Genomic DNA, 22,858 nt, shown 5'->3' with positions numbered 1-22,858 from the left:
AATGACGCTATCCCGAGGAGGACACCTAAAGGCGAGCCGTAATGGCCTCATCTTCGGCAGGCTCCTCCGGTTTTTTCTTTTTCTGTTTTTTTTAACGTTGTGCTGACTCTCGTTCTTTAAATGACGCTATCCCGAGGAGGACACCTAAAGGCGAGCCGTAATGGCCTCATCTTCGGCAAGCTCCTCCGATTTTCTTTTTCGTTTTTTTAGCATTGTGCTGACCATCGTTCTTTAAATGACGCTATCCCGAGGAGGACACCTAAAGGCGAGCCGTAATGGCCTCATCTTCGGCAGGCTCCTCCGGTTTTTGCTTTTTCCGATTTTTTTTAACGTTGTCCTGACTCTCGTTCTTTAAATGACGCTATCCCGAGGAGGACACCTAAAGCCGAGCCGTAATAGCCTCATCTTCGGCAGGCTCCTCCGGTTTTTTTCGGTTTTTTTTTTACGTTGTGCTGACCCTCATTCTTTAAATGACGCTATCCCAACGTGGACACCTAAAGGCGAGCCGTAATGGCCTCATCTTCGGCAGGCTCCTCCGGTTTTTTTTTCCGGTTATTTTTTTTTACATTGTGCTGACCCTCGTTCTTTAAATGACGCTATCCGGAGGAGGACACCTATAGGCGATCCGTAATGGCCTCATCTTCGGCAGGCTCCTCCGATTTTCTTTTTCGTTTTTTTTTTAGCATTGTGCTGACCCTCGTTCTTTAAATGACGCTATCCCGAGGAGGACACCTAAAGGCGAGCCGTAATGGCCTCATCTTCGGCAGGCTCCTCCGGTTTTTGCTTTTTCCGATTTTTTTTAACGTTGTGCTGACTCTCCTTCTTTAAATGACGCTATCCCGAGGAGGACACCTAAAGCCGAGCCGTAATGGCCTCATCTTCGGCAGGCTCCTCCGATTTTTTTCGGTTTTTTTTTACGTTGTGCTGACCCTCGTTCTTTAAATGACGCTATCCCGAGGTGGACACCTAAAGGCGAGCCGTAATGGCCTCATCTTCGGCAGGCTCCTCCGGCTTTTTTTTTCGGTTATTTTTTTTTACATTGTGCTGACCCTCGTTCTTTAAATGACGCTATCCCGAGGAGGACACCTAAAAGCGAGCCGTAATGGCCTCATCTTCGGCAGGCTCCTCCGGTTTTTGCTTTTTCTGATTTTTTTAACGTTGTGCTGACTCTCGTTCTTTAAATGACGCTATCCCGAGGTGGACACCTAAAGGCGAGCCGTAATGGCCTCATCTTCGGCCGGCTCCTCCGGTTTTTTTTCGGTTTTTTTTTACGTTGTGCTGACCCACGTTCTTTAAATGACGCTATCCAGAGGTGGACACCTAAAGGCGAGCCGTAATGGCCTCATCTTCGGCAGACTCCTCCGATTTTTTTACGTTGTGCTGACCCTCGTTCTTTAAATGACATTATCCCGAGGAGGTCCCCTAAAGGCGAGCCGTAATGGCCTCATCTTCGGCAAGCTACTACGATTTATTTTTAAGTTATGCTGACCCTCGTTCTTTAAATAACGCTATCCCGAGGAGGACACCTAAAGGTGAGCCGTAATGGCCTCATCCTCGGCAAGCTCCTCTGGTTTTTTTTTACGTTGTGCTGACCCTCGTTTTTAAATGACGCTATCCCGAGGAGGACACCTAAAGGCGAGCCGTAATGGCCTCATCTTCGGCAGGCTCCTCTGATTTTTTTTTCGTTTTTTTTAACATTGTGCTGACCCTCGTTCTTTAAATGACGATATCCCGAGGAAGACACCTAAAGGGGAGCAGTAATGGGCTCATCTTCGGCAGGCTCCTCCGGTTTTTGCTTTTTCTGATTTTTTTTTAACATTGTGCTGACCCTCGTTCTTTAAATGACGCTATCCCGAGGAGGACACCTAAAGGCGAGCCGTAATGGCCTCATCTTCGGCAGGCTCCTCCGGTTTTTTCTTTTTCTGTTTTTTTTAACGTTGTGCTGACTCTCGTTCTTTAAATGACGCTATCCCGAGGAGGACACCTAAAGGCGAGCCGTAATGGCCTCATCTTCGGCAAGCTCCTCCGATTTTCTTTTTCGTTTTTTTAGCATTGTGCTGACCATCGTTCTTTAAATGACGCTATCCCGAGGAGGACACCTAAAGGCGAGCCGTAATGGCCTCATCTTCGGCAGGCTCCTCCGGTTTTTGCTTTTTCCGATTTTTTTTAACGTTGTCCTGACTCTCGTTCTTTAAATGACGCTATCCCGAGGAGGACACCTAAAGCCGAGCCGTAATAGCCTCATCTTCGGCAGGCTCCTCCGGTTTTTTTCGGTTTTTTTTTTACGTTGTGCTGACCCTCATTCTTTAAATGACGCTATCCCAACGTGGACACCTAAAGGCGAGCCGTAATGGCCTCATCTTCGGCAGGCTCCTCCGGTTTTTTTTTCCGGTTATTTTTTTTTACATTGTGCTGACCCTCGTTCTTTAAATGACGCTATCCGGAGGAGGACACCTATAGGCGATCCGTAATGGCCTCATCTTCGGCAGGCTCCTCCGATTTTCTTTTTCGTTTTTTTTTTAGCATTGTGCTGACCCTCGTTCTTTAAATGACGCTATCCCGAGGAGGACACCTAAAGGCGAGCCGTAATGGCCTCATCTTCGGCAGGCTCCTCCGGTTTTTGCTTTTTCCGATTTTTTTTAACGTTGTGCTGACTCTCCTTCTTTAAATGACGCTATCCCGAGGAGGACACCTAAAGCCGAGCCGTAATGGCCTCATCTTCGGCAGGCTCCTCCGATTTTTTTCGGTTTTTTTTTACGTTGTGCTGACCCTCGTTCTTTAAATGACGCTATCCCGAGGTGGACACCTAAAGGCGAGCCGTAATGGCCTCATCTTCGGCAGGCTCCTCCGGCTTTTTTTTTCGGTTATTTTTTTTTACATTGTGCTGACCCTCGTTCTTTAAATGACGCTATCCCGAGGAGGACACCTATAGGCGAGCCGTAATGGCCTCATCTTCGGCAGGCTCCTCCGATTTTCTTTTTCGTTTTTTTAGCATTGTGCTGACCCTCGTTCTTTAAATGATGCTATCCCGAGGAGGACACCTAAAAGCGAGCCGTAATGGCCTCATCTTCGGCAGGCTCCTCCGATTTTTGCTTTTTCTGATTTTTTAACGTTGTGCTGACTCTCGTTCTTTAAATGACGCTATCCCGAGGTGGACACCTAAAGGCGAGCCGTAATGGCCTCATCTTCGGCCGGCTCCTCCGGTTTTTTTTCGGTTTTTTTTTACGTTGTGATGACCCACGTTCTTTAAATGACGCTATCCAGAGGTGGACACCTAAAGGCGAGCCGTAATGGCCTCATCTTCGGCAGACTCCTCCGATTTTTTTACGTTGTGCTGACCCTCGTTCTTTAAATGACATTATCCCGAGGAGGTCCCCTAAAGGCGAGCCGTAATGGCCTCATCTTCGGCAGGCTACTACGATTTTTTTTTAAGTTATGCTGACCCTCGTTCTTTAAATAACGCTATCCCGAGGAGGACACCTAAAGGTGAGCCGTAATGGCCTCATCCTCGGCAGGCTCCTCTGGTTTTTTTTTTACGTTGTGCTGACCCTCGTTTTTAAATGACGCTATCCCGAGGAGGACACCTAATGGCGAGCCGTAATGGCCTCATCTTCGGCAGGCTCCTCTGAGTTTTTTTTTCATTTTTTTTAACATTGTGCTGACCCTCGTTCTTTAAATGACGATATCCCGAGGAAGACACCTAAAGGGGAGCAGTAATGGCCTCATCTTCAGCAGGCTCCTCCGGTTTTTGCTTTTTCTGATTTTTTTTTAACATTGTGCTGACCCTCGTTCTTTAAATGACGCTATCCCGAGGAGGACACCTAAAGGCGAGCCGTAATGGCCTCATCTTTGGCAGGCTCTTCCGGTTTTTTCTTTTTCTGTTTTTTTTTAACGTTGTGCTAACTCTCGTTCTTTAAATGACGCTATCCCGAGGAGGACACCTAAGGGCGAGCCGTAATGGCCTCATCTTCGGCAGGCTCCTCCGGTTATTTTTTTTTTTACATTGTGCTGACCCTCGTTCTTTAAATGACGCTATGCCGAGGAGGACACCTATAGGCGAGCCGTAATGGCCTCATCTTCGGCAAGCTCCTCCGATTTTCTTTTTCGTTTTTTTAGCATTGTGCTGACCCTCGTTCTTTAAATGACGCTATCCCGAGGAGGACACCTAAAGGCGAGCCGTAATGGCCTCATCTTCGGCAGGCTCCTCCGGTTTTTGCTTTTTCCGATTTTTTTTAACGTTGTGCTGACTCTCGGTCTTTAAATGACGCTATTCCGAGGAGGACACCTAAAGCCGAGCCGTAATGGCCTCATCTTCGGCAGGCTCCTCCGGTTTTTTTCGGTTTTTTTTTTACGTTGTGCTGACCCTCATTCTTTAAGTGACGCTATCCCGAGGTGGACACCTAAAGGCGAGCCGTAATGGCCTCATCTTCGGCAGGCTCCTCCGGTTTTTTTTTCCGGTTATTTTTTTTACGTTGTGCTGACCCTCGTTCTTTAAATGACGCTATCCCGAGGAGGACACCTATAGGCGATCCGTAATGGCCTCATCTTCGGCAGGCTCCTCCGATTTTCTTTTTCCTTTTTTTAGCATTGTGCTGACCCTCGTTCTTTAAATGACGCTATCCCGAGGAGGACACCAAAAGGCGAGCCGTAATGGCCTCATATTCGGCAGGCTCCTCCGGTTTTTGCTTTTTCCGATTTTTTTTAACGTTGTGCTGACTCTCCTTCTTTAAATGACGCTATCCCGAGGAGGACACCTAAAGCCGAGCCGTAATGGCCTCATCTTCGGCAGGCTCCTCCGATTTTTTTCGGTTTTTTTTTTCGTTGTGCTGACCCTCGTTCTTTAAATGACGCTATCCCGAGGAGGACACCTAAAGGCGAGCCGTAATGGCCTCATCTTCGGCCGGCTACTCCGGTTTTTTTTGGGTTTTTTTTTACGTTGTGCTGACCCTCGTTCTTTAAATGACGCTATCCCGAGGTGGACACCTAAAGGCGAGCCGTAATGGCCTCATCTTCGGCAGGCTCCTCCAATTTTTTTACGTTGTGCTGACCCTCGTTCTTTAAATGACATTATCCCGAGGAGGTCCCCTAAAGGCGAGCCGTAATGGCCTCATCTTCGGCAGGCTACTACGATTTTTTTTTTTATGTTGTGCTGACCCTCGTTCTTTAAATGACGCTATCCCGAGGAGGACACCTAAAGGGGAGCCGTAATGGCCTCATCCTCGGCAGGCTCCTCTGGTTTTTTTTTTTACATTGTGCTAACCCTCATTTTTTAAATGACGCTATCCCGAGGAGGACATCTAAAGGCGAGCCGTAATGGCCTCATCTTCGGCAGGATCCTCTGATTTTTTTTCGTATTTTTTAACATTGTGCTGACCCACGTTCTTTAAATGACGCTATCCCGAGGAAGACACCTAAAGGCGAGCAGTAATGGCCTCATCTTCGGCAGGCTCCTCCGGTTTTTGCTTTTTCTGATTTTTTTTAACATTGTCCTGACCCTCGTTCTTTAAATGACGCTATCCCGAGGAGGACACCTAAAGGCGAGCCGTAATGGCCTCATCTTCGGCAGGATCCTCCGGTTTTTTCTTTTTCTGTTTTTTTTTTTAACGTTGTGCTGACTCTCGTTCTTTAAATGACGCTATCCCGAGGAGGACACCTAAAGGCGAGCCGTAATGGCCTCATCTTCGGCAGGCTCCTCCAGTTATTTTTTTTACATTGTGCTAACCCTCGTTCTTTAAATGACACTATCCCGAGGAGGACACCTATAGGCGAGCCGTAATGGCCTCATCTTCGGCAAGCTCCTCCGATTTTCTTTTTCGTTTTTTTCGCATTGTGCTGACCCTCGTTTTTTAAATGACGCTATCCCGAGGAGGACACCTAAAGCCGAGCCGTAATGGCCTCATCTTCGGCAGGCTCCTCCGGTTTTTTTCGGTTTTTTTTTACGTTGTGCTGACCCTCGTTCTTTAAATGACGCTATCCCGAGGTGGACACCTAAAGGCGAGCCGTAATGGCCTCATCTTCGGCAGGCTCCTCCGGTTTTTTTTTCCGGTTATTTTTTTTTTACATTGAGCTGACCCTCGTTCTTTAAATGACGCTATCCCGAGGAGGACACCTATAGGCGAGCCGTAATGGCCTCATCTTCGGCAGGCTCCTCCGTTTATTTTTTTTTTACATTGTGCTGAACCTCGTTCTTTAAATGACGCTATTCCGAGGAGGACACCTATAGGCGAGCCGTAATGGCCTCATCTTCGGCAGGCTCCTCCGATTTTCTTTTTTGTTTTTTTAGCATTGTGCTGACCCTCGTTCTTTAAATGACGCTATCCCGAGGAGGACACCTAAAGGCGATCCGTAATGGCCTCATCTTCGGCAGGCTCCTCCGGTTTTTGCTTTTTCTGATTTTTTTTAACGTTCTGCTGACTCTCGTTCTTTAAATGACGCTATCCCGAGGAGGACACCTAAAGGTGAGCCGTAATGGCCTCATCTTCGGCAGGTTCCTCCGGTTTTTTTTCGGTTTTTTTTTACGTTGTGCTGACCCTCGTTCTTTAAATTACGCTATCCCGAGGTGGACACCTAAAGGAGAGCCGCTATGGCCTCATCTTCGGCAGGCTCCTCCGGTTTTTTCTTTTTCTATTTTTTTTTTTAACGTTGTGCTGACTTTCGTTCTTTAAATGACGCTATCCCGAGGAGGACACCTAAAGGCGAGCCGTAATGGCCTCATCTTCGGCAGGCTCCTCCGGTTATTTTTTTTTTACATTGTGCTGACCCTCGTTCTTTAAATGACGCTATCCCGAGGAGGACACCTAAAAGCGAGCCGTAATGGCCTCATCTTCGGCAGGCTCCTCCGATTTTCTTTTTCGTTTTTTTTAGCATTGTGCTGACCCTCGTTCTTTAAATGACGCTATCCCGAGGAGGACACCTAAAGGCGAGCCGTAATGGCCTTATCTTCGGCAGGCTCCTCCGGTTTTTGCTTTTTCCGATTTTTTTTTACGTTGTGCTGACTCTCGTTCTTTAAATGACGCTATCCCGAGGAGGACACCGAAAGGCGAGCCGTAATGGCCTCATCTTCGGCAGGCTCCTCCGATTTTTTTACATTGTGCTGACCCTCGTTCTTTAAATGACATTATCCCGAGGAGGTCCCCTAAAGGCGAGCCGTAATGGCCTCATCTTCGGCAGGCTACTACATTTTTTTTTTATGTTGTGCTGACCCTCGTTCTTTAAATGACGCTATCCCGAGGAGGACACCTAAAGGTGAGCCGTAATGGCCTCATCCTCGGCAGGCTCCTCTGGTTTTTTTTTTTACGTTGTGCTGACCCTCGTTTTTTAAATGACGCTATCCCGAGGAGGACACCTAAAGGCGAGCCGTAATGGCCTCATCTTCGGCAGGCTCCTCTGATTTTTTTTTCATTTTTTTTAACATTGTGCTGACCCTCGTTCTTTAAATGACGCTATCCCGAGGAAGACACCTAAAGGCGAGCAGTAATGGCCTCATCTTCGGCAGGCTCCTCCGGTTTTTGCTTTTTCTGATTTTTTTTAACATTGTGCTGACCCTCGTTCTTTAAATGACGCTATCCCGAGGATGACACCTAAAGGCGAGCCGTAATGGCCTCATCTTCGGCAGGCTCCTCCGGTTTTTTCTTTTTCTGTTTTTTTTAACGTTGTGCTGACTCTCGTTCTTTAAATGACACTATCCCGAGGAGGACACCTAAAGGCGAGCCGTAATGGCCTCATCTTCGGCAGGCTCCTCCGGTTATTTTTTTTACATTGTGCTAACCCTCGTTCTTTAAATGACACTATCCCGAGGAGGACACCTATAGGCGAGCCGTAATGGCCTCATCTTCGGCAAGCTCCTCCGATTTTCTTTTTCGTTTTTTTCGCATTGTGCTAACCCTCGTTCTTTAAATGACGCTATCCCGAGGAGGACACCTAAAGCCGAGCCGTAATGGCCTCATCTTCGGCAGGCTCCTCCGGTTATTTTTTTTTTTACATTGTGCTGACCCTCGTTCTTTAAATGACGCTATTCCGAGGAGGACACCTATAGGCGAGCCGTAATGGCCTCATCTTCGGCCGGCTCCTCCGGTTATTTTTTTTTTTAGCATTGTGCTGACCCTCGTTCTTTAAATGACGCTATCCCAAGGAGGACACCTAAAGGCGAGCCGTAATGGCCTCATCTTCGGCAGGCTCCTCCGGTTTTTGCTTTTTCCGATTTTTTTTAACGTTGTGCTGACTCTCGTTCTTTAAATGACGCTATCCCGAGGAGGACACCTAAAGGCGAGCCGTAATGGCCTCATCTTCGGCAGGCTCCTCCGATTATTTTTTTTTTTACATTGTGCTGACCCTCGTTCTTTAAATGACGCTATCCCGAGGAGGACACCTAAAGGCGAGCCGTAATGGCTTCATCTTCGGCAGGCTCCTCTGGTTATTTTTTTTTTACATTGTGCTGACCCTCGTTCTTTAAATGACGCTATTCCGAGGAGGACACCTATAGGCGAGCCGTAATGGCCTCATCTTCGGCAGGCTCCTCCAATTTTCTTTTTCGTTTTTTTTAGTATTGTGCTGACCCTCGTTCTTTAAATGACGCTATCCCGAGGAGGACACCTAAAGGCGAGCCGTAATGGCCTCATCTTCGGCAGGCTACTACGATTTTTTTTTTATGTTGTGCTGACCCTCGTTCTTTAAATGACGCTATCCCGAGGAGGATACCTAAAGGTGAGCCGTAATGGCCTCATCCTCGGCAGGCTCCTCTGGTTTTTTTTTTTACGTTGTGCTGACCCTCGTTTTTTAAATGACGCTATCCCGAGGAGGACACCTAAAGGCGAGCCGTAATGGCCTCATCTTCGGCAGGCTCCTCCGGTTTTTTTTCGGTTTTTTTTTACGTTGTGCTGACCCTCGTTCTTTAAATGACGCTATCCCGAGGTGGACACCTAAAGGCGAGCTGTAATGGCCTCATCTTCGGCAGGCTCCTCCAATTTTTTTACGTTGTGCTGACCCTCGTTCTTTAAATGACATTATCCCGAGGAGGTCCCCAAAAGGCGAGCCGTAATGGCCTCATCTTCGGCAGGCTACTACGATTTTCTTTTTATGTTGTGCTGACCCTCGTTCTTTAAATGACGCTATCCCGAGGAGGACACCTAAAGGTGAGCCGTAATGGCCTCATCCTCGGCAGGCTCCTCTGGTTTTTTTTTTTTTACATTGTGCTGACCCTTGTTTTTTAAATGACGCTATCCCGAGGAGGACACCTAAAGGCGAGCCGTAATGGTCTTATCTTCGGCAGGCTCCTCTGATTTTTTTTTCGTATTTTTTAACATTGTGCTGACCCTCGTTCTTTAAATGACGCTATCCCGAGGAGGACACCTAAAGGCGAGCCGTAATGGCCTCATCTTCGACAGGCTCCTCCGGTTTTTGCTTTTTCCGATTTTTTTTTACGTTGTGCTGACTCTCGTTCTTTAAATGACGCTATCCCGAGGAGGACACCGAAAGGCGAGCCGTAATGGCCTCATCTTCGGCAGGCTCCTCCGATTTTTTTACGTTGTGCTGACCCTCGTTCTTTAAATGACATTATCCCGAGGAGGTCCCCTAAAGGCGAGCCGTAATGGCCTCATCTTCGGCAGGCTACTACGATTTTTTTTTTATGTTGTGCTGACCCTCGTTCTTTAAATGACGCTATCCCGAGGAGGACACCTAAAGGTGAGCCGTAATGGCCTCATCCTCGGCAGGCTCATCTGGTTTTTTTTTTTACGTTGTGCTGACCCTCGTTTTTTAAATGACGCTATCCCGAGGAGGACACCTAAAGGCGAGCCGTAATGGCCTCATCTTCGGCAGGCTCCTCTGATTTTTTTTTCATTTTTTTTAACATTGTGCTGACCCTCGTTCTTTAAATGACGCTATCCCGAGGAAGACACCTAAAGGCGAGCAGTAATGGGCTCATCTTCGGCAGGCTCCTCTGGTTTTTGCTTTTTCTGATTTTTTTTAACATTGTGCTGGCCCTCGTTCTTTAAATGACGCTATCGCGAGGAGGACACCTAAAGGCGAGCCGTAATGGCCTCATCTTCGGCAGGCTCCTCCGGTTTTTTCTCGTTCTTTAAATGACACTATCCCGAGGAGGACACCTAAAGGCGAGCCGTAATGGCCTCATCTTCGGCAGGCTCCTCCGATTATTTTTTTTTTACATTGTGCTGACCCTCGTTCTTTAAATGACGCTATCCCGAGGAGGACACCTAAAGGCGAGCCGTAATGGCCTCATCTTCGGCAGGCTCCTCCGGTTATTTTTTTTTTTACATTGTGCTGACCCTCGTTCTTTAAATGACGCTATTCCGAGGAGGACACCTATAGACGAGCCGTAATGGCCTCATCTTCGGCAGGCTCCTCCGGTTATTTTTTTTTTTAGCATTGTGCTGACCCTCGTTCTTTAAATGACGCTATCCCGAGGAGGACACCTAAAGGCGAGCCGTAATGGCCTCATCTTCGGCAGGCTCCTCCGGTTTTTGCTTTTTCCGATTTTTTTTAACGTTGTGCTGACTCTCGTTCTTTAAATGACGCTATCCCGAGGAGGACACCTAAAGCCGAGCCGTAATGGCCTCATCTTCGGCAGGCTCCTCCGATTATTTTTTTTTTTACATTGTGCTGACCCTCGTTCTTTAAATGACGCTATCCCGAGGAGGACACCTAAAGGCGAGCCGTAATGGCTTCATCTTCGGCAGGCTCCTCTGGTTATTTTTTTTTTACATTGTGCTGACCCTCGTTCTTTAAATGACGCTATTCCGAGGAGGACACCTATAGGCGAGCCGTAATGGCCTCATCTTCGGCAGGCTCCTCCAATTTTCTTTTTCGTTTTTTTTAGTATTGTGCTGACCCTCGTTCTTTAAATGACGCTATCCCGAGGAGGACACCTAAAGGCGAGCCGTAATGGCCTCATCTTCGGCAGGCTACTACGATTTTTTTTTATGTTGTGCTGACCCTCGTTCTTTAAATGACGCTATCCCGAGGAGGATACCTAAAGGTGAGCCGTAATGGCCTCATCCTTGGCAGGCTCCTCTGGTTTTTTTTTTTACGTTGTGCTGACCCTCGTTTTTTAAATGGCGCTATCCCGAGGAGGACACCTAAAGGCGAGCCGTAATGGCCTCATCTTCGGCAGGCTCCTCCGGTTTTTTTTCGGTTTTTTTTTACGTTGTGCTGACCCTCGTTCTTTAAATGACGCTATCCCGAGGTGGACACCTAAAGGCGAGCTGTAATGGCCTCATCTTCGGCAGGCTCCTCCAATTTTTTTACGTTGTGCTGACCCTCGTTCTTTAAATGACATTATCCCGAGGAGGTCCCCAAAAGGCGAGCCGTAATGGCCTCATCTTCGGCAGGCTACTACGATTTTCTTTTTATGTTGTGCTGACCCTCGTTCTTTAAATGACGCTATCCCGAGGAGGACACCTAAAGGTGAGCCGTAATGGCCTCATCCTCGGCAGGCTCCTCTGGTTTTTTTTTTTTTACATTATGCTGACCCTTGTTTTTTAAATGACGCTATCCCGAGGAGGACACCTAAGGGCGAGCCGTAATGGCCTTATCTTCGGCAGGCTCCTCTGATTTTTTTTTCGTATTTTTTAACATTGTGCTGACCATCGTTCTTTAAATGACGCTATCCCGAGGAGGACACCTAAAGGCGAGCCGTAATGGCCTCATCTTCGGCAGGCTCCTCCGGTTTTTGCTTTTTCCGATTTTTTTTTACGTTGTGCTGACTCTCGTTCTTTAAATGACGCTATCCCGAGGAGGACACCGAAAGGCGAGCCGTAATGGCCTCATCTTCGGCAGGCTCCTCCGATTTTTTTACGTTGTGCTGACCCTCGTTCTTTAAATGACATTATCCCGAGGAGGTCCCCTAAAGGCGAGCCGTAATGGCCTCATCTTCGGCAGGCTACTACGATTTTTTTTTTATGTTGTGCTGACCCTCGTTCTTTAAATGACGCTATCCCGAGGAGGACACCTAAAGGTGAGCCGTAATGGCCTCATCCTCGGCAGGCTCCTCTGGTTTTTTTTTTACGTTGTGCTGACCCTCGTTTTTTAAATGACGCTATCCCGAGGAGGACACCTAAAGGCGAGCCGTAATGGCCTCATCTTCGGCAGGCTCCTCTGATTTATTTTTCATTTTTTTTTAACATTGTGCTGACCCTCGTTCTTTAAATGACGCTATCCCGAGGAAGACACCTAAAGGCGAGCAGTAATGGCCTCATCTTCGGCAGGCTCCTCCGGTTTTTGCTTTTTCTGATTTTTTTTAACATTGTGCTGACCCTCGTTCTTTAAATGACGCTATCCCGAGGAGGACACCTAAAGGCGGGCCGTAATGGCCTCATCTTCGGCAGGCTCCTCCGGTTTTTTCTTTTTCTGTTTTTTTTTAACGTTGTGCTGACTCTCGTTCTTTAAATGACACTATCCCGAGGAGGACACCTAAAGGCGAGCCGTAATGGCCTCATCTTCGGCAGGCTCCTCCGGTTATTTTTTTTTTTACATTGTGCTGACCCTCATTCTTTAAATGACGCTATCCCGAGGAGGACACCTAAAGGCGAGCCGTAATGGCCTCATCTTCGGCAGGCTTCTCCGGTTATTTTTTTTTACATTGTGCTGACCCTCGTTCTTTAAATGACGCTATTCCGAGGAGGACACCTATAGGCGAGCCGTAATGGCCTCATCTTCGGCAGGCTCCTCCGGTTATTTTTTTTTTTAGCATTGTGCTGACCCTCGTTCTTTAAATGACGCTATCCCGAGGAGGACACCTAAAGGCGAGCCGTAATGGCCTCATCTTCGGCAGGCTCCTCCGATTATTTTTTTTTTTACATTGTGCTGACCCTCGTTCTTTAAATGACGCTATCCCGAGGAGGACACCTAAAGGCGAGCCGTAATGGCCTCATCTTCGGCAGGCTCCTCCGGTTATTTTTTTTTTACATTGTGCTGACCCTCGTTCTTTAAATGACGCTATTCCGAGGAGGACACCTATAGGCGAGCCGTAATGGCCTCATCTTCGGCAGGCTCCTCCGATTTTCATTTTCGTTTTTTTTAGTATTGTGCTGACCCTCGTTCTTTAAATGACGCTATCCCGAGGAGGACACCTAAAGGCGAGCCGTAATGGCCTCATCTTCGGCAGGCTACTACGATTTTTTTTTTATGTTGTGCTGACCCTCGTTCTTTAAATGACGCTATCCCGAGGAGGATACCTAAAGGTGAGCCGTAATGGCCTCATCCTCGGCAGGCTCCTCTGGTTTTTCTTTTTACGTTGTGCTGACCCTCGTTTTTTAAATGACGCTATCCCGAGGAGGACACCTAAAGGCGAGCCGTAATGGCCTCATCTTCGGCAGGCTCCTCCGATTTTTTTTCGGTTTTTTTTTACGTTGTGCTGACCCTCGTTCTTTAAATGACGCTATCCCGAGGTGGACACCTAAAGGCGAGCCGTAATGGCCTCATCTTCGGTAGGCTCCTCCAATTTTTTTACGTTGTGCTGACCCTCGTTCTTTAAATGACATTATCCCGAGGAGGTCCCCAAAAGGCGAGCCGTAATGGCCTCATCTTCGGCAGGCTACTACGATTTTCTTTTTATGTTGTGCTGACCCTCGTTCTTTAAATGACGCTATCCCGAGGAGGACACCTAAAGGTGAGCCGTAATGGCCTCATCCTCGGCAGGCTCCTCTGGTTTTTTTTTTTTTTTACATTGTGCTGACCCTTGTTTTTTAAATGACGCTATCCCGAGGAGGACACCTAAAGGCGAGCCGTAATGGCCTTATCTTCGGCAGGCTCCTCTGATTTTTTTTTCGTATTTTTTATCATTGTGCTGACCCTCGTTCTTTAAATGACGCTATCCCGAGGAAGACACCTAAAGGCGAGCAGTAATGGCCTCATCTTCGGAAGGCTCCTCCGGTTTTTGCTTTTTCTAATTTTTTTTAACATTGTGCTGACCCTCGTTCTTTAAATGACGCTATCCCGAGGAGGACACCTAAAGGCGAGCCGTAATGGCCTCATCTTCGGCAGGCTCCTCCGGTTTTTTCTTTTTCTGTTTTTTTTAACGTTGTGCTGACTCTCGTTCTTTAAATGACGCTATCCCGAGGAGGACACCTAAAGGCGAGCCGTAATGGCCTCATCTTCGGCAGGCTCCTCCGGTTATTTTTTTTTACATTGTGCTGACCCTCGTTCTTTAAATGACGCTTTTCCGAGGAGGACACCTATAGACGAGCCGTAATGGCCTCATCTTCGGCAGGCTCCTCCGATTTTCTTTTTCGTTTTTTTTAGCATTGTACTGACCCTCGTTCTTTAAATGACGCTATCCCGAGGAGGACACCTAAAGGAGAGCCGTAATAGCCTCATCTTCGGCAGGCTCCTCCGGTTTTTGCTTTTTCCAATTTTTTTAACGTTGTGCTAACTCTCGTTCTTTAAATGACGCTATCCCAAGGAGGACACCTAAAGGCGAGCCGTAATGGCCTCATCTTCGGCAGGCTCCTCCGGTTTTTTTTTTTCGGTTTTTTTTTACGTTGTGCTGACCCTCGTTCTTTAAATGACGCTATCCAGAGGTGGACACCTAAAGGCGAGCCGTAATGGCCTCATCTTCGGCAGACTCCTCCGATTTTTTTACGTTGTGCTGACCCTCGTTCTTTAAATGACATTATCCCGAGGAGGTCCCCTAAAGGCGAGCCGTAATGGCCTCATCTTCGGTAGGCTACTACGATTTTTTTTTAAGTTATGCTGACCCTCGTTCTTTAAATAACGCTATCCCGAGGAGGACACCTAAAGGTGAGCCGTAATGGCCTCATCCTCGGCAGGCTCCTCTGGTTTTTTTTTTACGTTGTGCTGACCCTCGTTTTTAAATGACGCTATCCCGAGGAGGACACCTAAAGGCGAGCCGTAATGGCCTCATCTTCGGCAGGCTCCTCCGGTTTTTTCTTTTTCTGTTTTTTTTAACGTTGTGCTGACTCTCGTTCTTTAAATGACGCTATCCCGAGGAGGACACCTAAAGGCGAGCCGTAATGGCCTCATCTTCGGCAAGCTCCTCCGATTTTCTTTTTCGTTTTTTTAGCATTGTGCTGACCCTCGTTCTTTAAATGACGCTATCCCGAGGAGGACACCTAAAGGCGAGCCATATTGGCCTCATCTTCGGCAGGCTCCTCCGGTTTTTGCTTTTTCTGATTTTTTTTAACGTTGTCCTGACTCTCGTTCTTTAAATGACGCTATCCCGAGGAGGACACCTAGAGCCGAGCCGTAATGGCCTCATCTTCGGCAGGCTCCTCCGGTTTTTTTCGGTTTTTTTTTTTACGTTGTGCTGACCCTCATTCTTTAAATGACGCTATCCCGAGGTGGACACCTAAAGGCGAGCCGTAATTGCCTCATCTTCGGCAGGCTCCTCCGGTTTTTTTTTCCGGTTATTTTTTTTTACATTGTGCTGACCCTCGTTCTTTAAATGACGCTATCCCGAGGAGGACACCTATAGGCGATCCGTAATGGCCTCATCTTCGGCAGGCTCCTCCGATTTTCTTTTCCATTTTTTTTATCATTGTGCTGACCCTCGTTCTTTAAATGACGCTATCCCGAGGAGGACACCTAAAGGCGAGCCGTAATGGCCTCATCTTCGGCAGGCTCCTCCGGTTTTTGCTTTTTCCGATTTTTTTAACGTTGTGCTGACTCTCCTTCTTTAAATGACGCTATCCCGAGGAGGACACCTAAAGCCGAGCCGTAATGGCCTCATCTTCGGTAGGCTCCTCCGATTTTTTTCGGTTTTTTTTTACGTTGTGCTGACCCTCGTTCTTTAAATGACGCTATCCCGAGGTGGACACCTAAAGGCGAGCCGTAATGGCCTCATCTTCGGCAGGCTCCTCCGATTTTCTTTTTCGTTTTTTTAGCATTGTGCTGACCCTCGTTCTTTAAATGACGCTATCCCGAGGAGGACACCTAAAAGCGAGCCGTAATGGCCTCATCCTCGGCAGGCTCCTCCGGTTTTTGCTTTTTCTGATTTTTTTAACGTTGTGCTGACTCTCGTTCTTTAAATGACGCTATCCCGAGGTGGACACCTAAAGGAGAGCCATAATGGCCTCATCTTCGGCCGGCTCCTCCGGTTTTTTTTCGGTTTTTTTTTACGTTGTGCTGACCCTCGTTCTTTAAATGACGCTATCCAGAGGTGGACACCTAAAGGCGAGCCGTAATGGCCTCATCTTCGGCAGGCTACTACGATTTTTTTTTAAGTTATGCTGACCCTCGTTCTTTAAGTAACGCTATCCCGAGGAGGACACCTAAAGGTGAGCCGTAATGGCCTCATCCTTGGCAGGCTCCTCTGGTTTTTTTTTTACGTTGTGCTGACCCTCGTTTTTAAATGACGCTATCCCGAGGAGGACACCAAAAGGCAAGCCGTAATGGCCTCATCTTCGGCAGGCTCCTCTAATTTTTTTTTTCGTTTTTTTTAACATTGTGCTGACCCTCGTTCTTTAAATGACGATATCCCGAGGAAGACACCTAAAGGCGAGCCGTAATGGCCTCATCTTCGGCAGGCTCCTCCGGTTTTTGCTTTTTCTGATTTTTTTTTAACATTGTGCTGACCCTCGTTCTTTAAATGACGCTATCCCGAGGAGGACACCTTTAGGCGAGCCGTAATGGCCTCATCTTCGGCAGGCTCCTCCGGTTATTTTTTTTTTACATTGTGCTGACCCTCGTTCTTTAAATGACGCTATCCCGAGGAGGACACCTATAGGCGAGCCGTAATGGCCTCATCTTCGGCAAGCTCCTCCGATTTTCTTTTTCGTTTTTTTAGCATTGTGCTGACCCTCGTTCCTTAAATGACGCTATCCCGAGGAGGACACCTAAAGGCGAGCCGTAATGGCCTCATCTTCGGCAGGCTCCTCCGGTTTTTGCTTTTTCCAATTTTTTTTAACGTTGTGCTAACTCTCGTTCTTTAAATGACGCTATCCCAAGGAGGACACCTAAAGGCGAGCCGTAATGGCCTCATCTTCGGCAGGCTCCTCCGGTTTTTTTTTTCGGTTTTTTTTTACGTTGTGCTGACCCTCGTTCTTTAAATGACGCTATCCAGAGGTGGACACCTAAAGGCGAGCCGTAATGGCCTCATCTTCGGCAGACTCCTCCGATTTTTTTACGTTGTGCTGACCCTCGTTCTTTAAATGACATTATCCCGAGGAGGTCCCCTAAAGGCGAGCCGTAATGGCCTCATCTTCGGCAGGCTACTACGATTTTTTTTTAAGTTATGCTGACCCTCGTTCTTTAAATAACGCTATCCCGAGGAGGACACCTAAAGGTGAACCGTAATGGCCTCATCCTCGGCAGGCTCCTCTGGTTTTTTTTTTTTACGTTGTGCTGACCCTCGTTTTTAAATGACGCTATCCCGAGGAGGACACCTAAAGGCGAGCCGTAATGGCCTCATCTTCGGCAGGCTCCTCTGATTTTTTTTTCGTTTTTTTTAACATTGTGCTGACCCTCGTTCTTTAAATGACGATATCCCGAGGAAGACACCTAAAGGGGAGCAGTAATGGCCTCATCTTCGGCAGGCTCCTCCGGTTTTTGCTTTTTCTGATTTTTTTTTTAACATTGTGCTGACCCTCGTTCTTTAAATGACGCTATCCCGAGGAGGACACCTAAAGGCGAGCCGTAATGGCCTCATCTTCGGCAGGCTCCTCCGGTTTTTTCTTTTTCTGTTTTTTTTAACGTTGTGCTGACTCTCGTTCTTTAAATGACGCTATCCCGAGGAGGACACCTAAAGGCGAGCCGTAATGGCCTCATCTTCGGCAAGCTCCTCCGATTTTCTTTTTCGTTTTTTTAGCATTGTGCTGACCCTCGTTCTTTAAATGACGCTATCCCGAGGAGGACACCTAAAGGCGAGCCATAATGGCCTCATCTTCGGCAGGCTCCTCCGGTTTTTGCTTTTTCCGATTTTTTTTAACGTTGTCCTGACTCTCGTTCTTTAAATGACGCTATCCCGAGGAGGACACCTAAAGCCGAGCCGTAATGGCCTCATCTTCGGCAGGCTCCTCCGGTTTTTTTCGGTTTTTTTTTTACGTTGTGCTGACCCTCATTCTTTAAATGACGCTATCCCGAGGTGGACACCTAAAGGCGAGCCGTAATTGCCTCATCTTCGGCAGGCTCCTCCGGTTTTTTTTTCCGGTTATTTTTTTTTACATTGTGCTGACCCTCGTTCTTTAAATGACGCTATCCCGAGGAGGACACCTATAGGCGATCCGTAATGGCCTCATCTTCGGCAGGCTCCTCCGATTTTCTTTTCCGTTTTTTTTAGCATTGTGCTGACCCTCATTCTTTAAATGACGCTATCCCGAGGAGGACACCTAAAGGCGAGCCGTAATGGCCTCATCTTCGGCAGGCTCCTCCGGTTTTTGCTTTTTCCGATTTTTTTTAACGTTGTGCTGACTCTCCTTCTTTAAATGACGCTATCCCGAGGAGGACACCTAAAGCCGAGCCGCAATGGCCTCATCTTCGGCCGGCTCCTCCGGTTTTTTTTCGGTTTTTTTTTACGTTGTGCTGACCCTCGTTCTTTAAATGACGCTATCCAGAGGTGGACACCTAAAGGCGAGCCGTAATGGCCTCATCTTCGGCAGACTCCTCCGATTTTTTTACGTTGTGCTGACCCTCGTTCTTTAAATGACATTATCCCGAGGAGGTCCCCTAAAGGCGAGCCGTAATGGCCTCATCTTCGGCAGGCTACTACGATTTTTTTTTAAGTTATGCTGACCCTCGTTCTTTAAATAACGCTATCCCGAGGAGGACACCTAAAGGTGAGCCGTAACGGCCTCATCCTTGGCAGGCTCCTCTGGTTTTTTTTTTACGTTGTGCTGACCCTCGTTTTTAAATGACGCTATCCCGAGGAGGACACCAAAAGGCAAGCCGTAATGGCCTCATCTTCGGCAGGCTCCTCTGATTTTTTTTTTCGTTTTTTTTAACATTGTGCTGACCCTCGTTCTTTAAATGACGATATCCCGAGGAAGACACCTAAAGGCAAGCCGTAATGGCCTCATCTTCGGCAGGCTCCTCCGGTTTTTGCTTTTTCTGATTTTTTTTTAACATTGTGCTGACCCTCGTTCTTTAAATGACGTTATCCCGAGGAGGACACCTATAGGCGAGCCGTAATGGCCTCATCTTCGGCAGGCTCCTCCGGTTATTTTTTTTTTTACATTGTGCTGACCCTCGTTCTTTAAATGACGCTATCCCGAGGAGGACACCTATAGGCGAGCCGTAATGGCCTCATCTTCGGCAGGCTCCTCTGATTTTTTTTTTCGTTTTTTTTAACATTGTGCTGACCCTCGTTCTTTAAATGACGATATCCCGAGGAAGACACCTAAAGGCGAGCCGTAATGGCCTCATCTTCGGCAGGCTCCTCCGGTTTTTGCTTTTTCTGATTTTTTTTTAACATTGTGCTGACCCTCGTTCTTTAAATGACGCTATCCCGAGGAGGACACCTATAGGCGAGCCGTAATGGCCTCATCTTCGGCAGGCTCCTCCGGTTATTTTTTTTTTACATTGTGCTGACCCTCGTTCTTTAAATGACGCTATCCCGAGGAGGACACCTATAGGCGAGCCGTAATGGCCGCATCTTCGGCAAGCTCCTCCGATTTTCTTTTTCGTTTTTTTAGCATTGTGCTGACCCTCGTTCTTTAAATGACGCTATCCCGAGGAGGACACCTAAAGGCGAGCCGTAATGGCCTCATCTTCGACAGGCTCCTCCGGTTTTTGCTTTTTCCGATTTTTTTTAACGTTGTGCTGACTCTCGGTCTTTAAATGATGCTATTCCGAGGAGGACACCTAAAGCCGAGCCGTAATGGCCTCATCTTCGGCAGGCTCCTCTGGTTTTTTTCGGTTTTTTTTTACGTTGTGCTGACCCTCATTCTTTAAGTGACGCTATCCCGAGGTGGACACCTAAAGGCGAGCCGTAATGGCCTCATCTTCGGCAGGCTCCTCCGGTTTTTTTTTCCGGTTGTTTTTTTTACATTGTGCTGACCCTCGTTCTTTAAATGACGCGATCCCGAGGAGGACACCTATAGGCGATCCGTAATGGCCTCATCTTCGGCAGGCTCCTCCGATTTTCTTTTTCCTTTTTTTTAGCATTGTGCTGACCCTCGTTCTTTAAATGACGCTATCCCGAGGAGGACACCTAAAGGCGAGCCGTAATGGCCTCATCTTCGGCAGGCTCCTCCGGTTATTTTTTTTTTACATTGTGCTGACCCTCGTTCTTTAAATGACGCTATCCCGAGGAGGACACCTATAGGCGAGCCGTAATGGCCTCATCTTCGGCAAGCTCCTCCGATTTTCTTTTTCGTTTTTTTAGCATTGTGCTGACCCTCGTTCTTTAAATGACGCTATCCCGAGGAGGACACCTAAAGGCGAGCCGTAATGGCCTCATCTTCGACAGGCTCCTCCGGTTTTTGCTTTTTCCGATTTTTTTTAACGTTGTGCTGACTCTCCTTCTTTAAATGACGCTATCCCGAGGAGGACACCTAAAGCCGAGCCGTAATGGCCTCATCTTCGGCAGGCTCCTCCGATTTTTTTCGGTTTTTTTTTTCGTTGTGCTGACCCTCGTTCTTTAAATGACGCTATCCCGAGGAGGACACCTAAAGGCGAGCCGTAATGGCCTCATCTTCGGCCGGCTCCTCCGGTTTTTTTTCGGTTTTTTTTTACGTTGTGCTGACCCTCGTTCTTTAAATGACGCTATCCCGAGGTGGACACCTAAAGGCGAGCCGTAATGGCCTCATCTTCGGCAGGCTCCTCCAATTTTTTTACGTTGTGCTGACCCTCGTTCTTTAAATGACATTATCCCGAGGAGGTCTCCTAAAGGCGAGCCGTAATGGCCTCATCTTCGGCAGGCTACTACGATTTTTTTTTTATGTTGTGCTGACCCTCGTTCTTTAAATGACGCTATCCCGAGGAGGACACCTAAAGGTGAGCCGTAATGGCCTCATCCTCGGCAGGCTCCTCTGGTTTTTTTTTTTTTACATTGTGCTAACTCTCATTTTTTAAATGACGCTATCCCGAGGAGGACACCTAAAGGCGAGCCGTAATGGCCTCATCTTCGGCAGGATCCTCTGATTTTTTTTCGTATTTTTTAACATTGTGCTGACCCACGTTCTTTAAATGACGCTATCCCGAGGAAGACACCTAAAGGCGAGCAGTAATGGCCTCATCTTCAGCAGGCTCCTCCGGTTTTTGCTTTTTCTGATTTTTTTTAACATTGTCCTGACCCTCGTTCTTTAAATGACGCTATCCCGAGGAGGACACCTAAAGGCGAGCCGTAATGGCCTCATCTTCGGCAGGATCCTCCGGTTTTTTCTTTTTCTGTTTTTTTTTTTTAACGTTGTGCTGACTCTCGTTCTTTAAATGACGCTATCCCGAGGTGGACACCTAAAGGCGAGCCGTAATGGCCTCATCTTCGGCAGGCTCCTCCGGTTATTTTTTTTACATTGTGCTAACCCTCGTTCTTTAAATGACACTATCCTGAGGAGGACACGTATAGGCGAGCCGTAATGGCCTCATCTTCGGCAAGCTCCTCCGATTTTCTTTTTCGTTTTTTTCGCATTGTGCTGACCCTCGTTCTTTAAATGACGCTATCCCGAGGAGGACACCTAAAGCCGAGCCGTAATGGCCTCATCTTCGGCAGGCTCCTCCGGTTTTTTTCGGTTTTTTTTTACGTTGTGCTGACCCTCGTTCTTTAAATGACGCTATCCCGAGGTGGACACCTAAAGGCGAGCCGTAATGGCCTCATCTTCGGCAGGCTCCTCCGGTTTTTTTTTCCGGTTATTTTTTTTTTACATTGAGCTGACCCTCGTTCTTTAAATGACGCTATCCCGAGGAGGACACCTATAGGCGAGCCGTAATGGCCTCATCTTCGGCAGGCTCCTCCGTTTATTTTTTTTTTTACATTGTGTTGACCCTCGTTCTTTAAATGACGCTATTCCGAGCAGGACACCTATAGGCGAGCCGTAATGGCCTCATCTTCGGCAGGCTCCTCCGATTTTCTTTTTTGTTTTTTTTAGCATTGTGCTGACCCTCGTTCTTTAAATGACACTATCCCGAGGAGGACACCTAAAGGCGATCCGTAATGGCCTCATCTTCGGCAGGCTCCTCCGGTTTTTGCTTTTTCTGATTTTTTTTAACGTTGTGCTGACTCTCGTTCTTTAAATGACGCTATCCCGAGGAGGACACCTAAAGGTGAGCCGTAATGGCCTCATCTTCGGCAGGTTCCTCCGGTTTTTTTTCGGTTTTTTTTACGTTGTGCTGACCCTCGTTCTTTAAATTACGCTATCCCGAGGTGGATACCTAAAGACGAGCCGCAATGGCCTCATCTTTGGCAGGCTCCTCCGGTTTTTTCTTTTTCTGTTTTTTTTTTAACGTTGTGCTGACTTTCGTTCTTTAAATGACGCTATCCCGAGGAGGACACCTAAAGGCGAGCCGTAATGGCCTCATCTTCGGCAGGCTCCTCCGGTTATTTTTTTTTTACATTGTGCTGACCCTCGTTCTTTAAATGACGCTATCCCGAGGAGGACACCTAAAAGCGAGCCGTAATGGCCTCATCTTTGGCAGGCTCCTCCGATTTTCTTTTTCGTTTTTTTAGCATTGTGCTGACCCTCGTTCTTTAAATGACGCTATCCCGAGGAGGACACCTAAAGGCGAGCCGTGATGGCCTCATCTTCGGCAGGCTCCTCCGGTTTTTGCTTTTTCCGATTTTTTTTTACGTTGTGCTGACTCTCGTTCTTTAAATGACGCTATCCCGAGGAGGACACCGAAAGGCGAGCCGTAATGGCCTCATCTTCGGCAGGCTCCTCCGATTTTTTTACGTTGTGCTGACCCTCGTTCTTTAAATGACATTATTACGAGGAGGTCCCCTAAAGGCGAGCCG

Source organism: Arachis ipaensis, chromosome B8 (genome assembly GCF_059453495.1).
Source record: "Arachis ipaensis isolate K30076 ecotype BB chromosome B8, ASM5945349v1, whole genome shotgun sequence".
Classification (NCBI taxonomy): domain Eukaryota; kingdom Viridiplantae; phylum Streptophyta; class Magnoliopsida; order Fabales; family Fabaceae; genus Arachis; species Arachis ipaensis.
Note: the sequence above shows the minus strand (reverse complement) of the source record.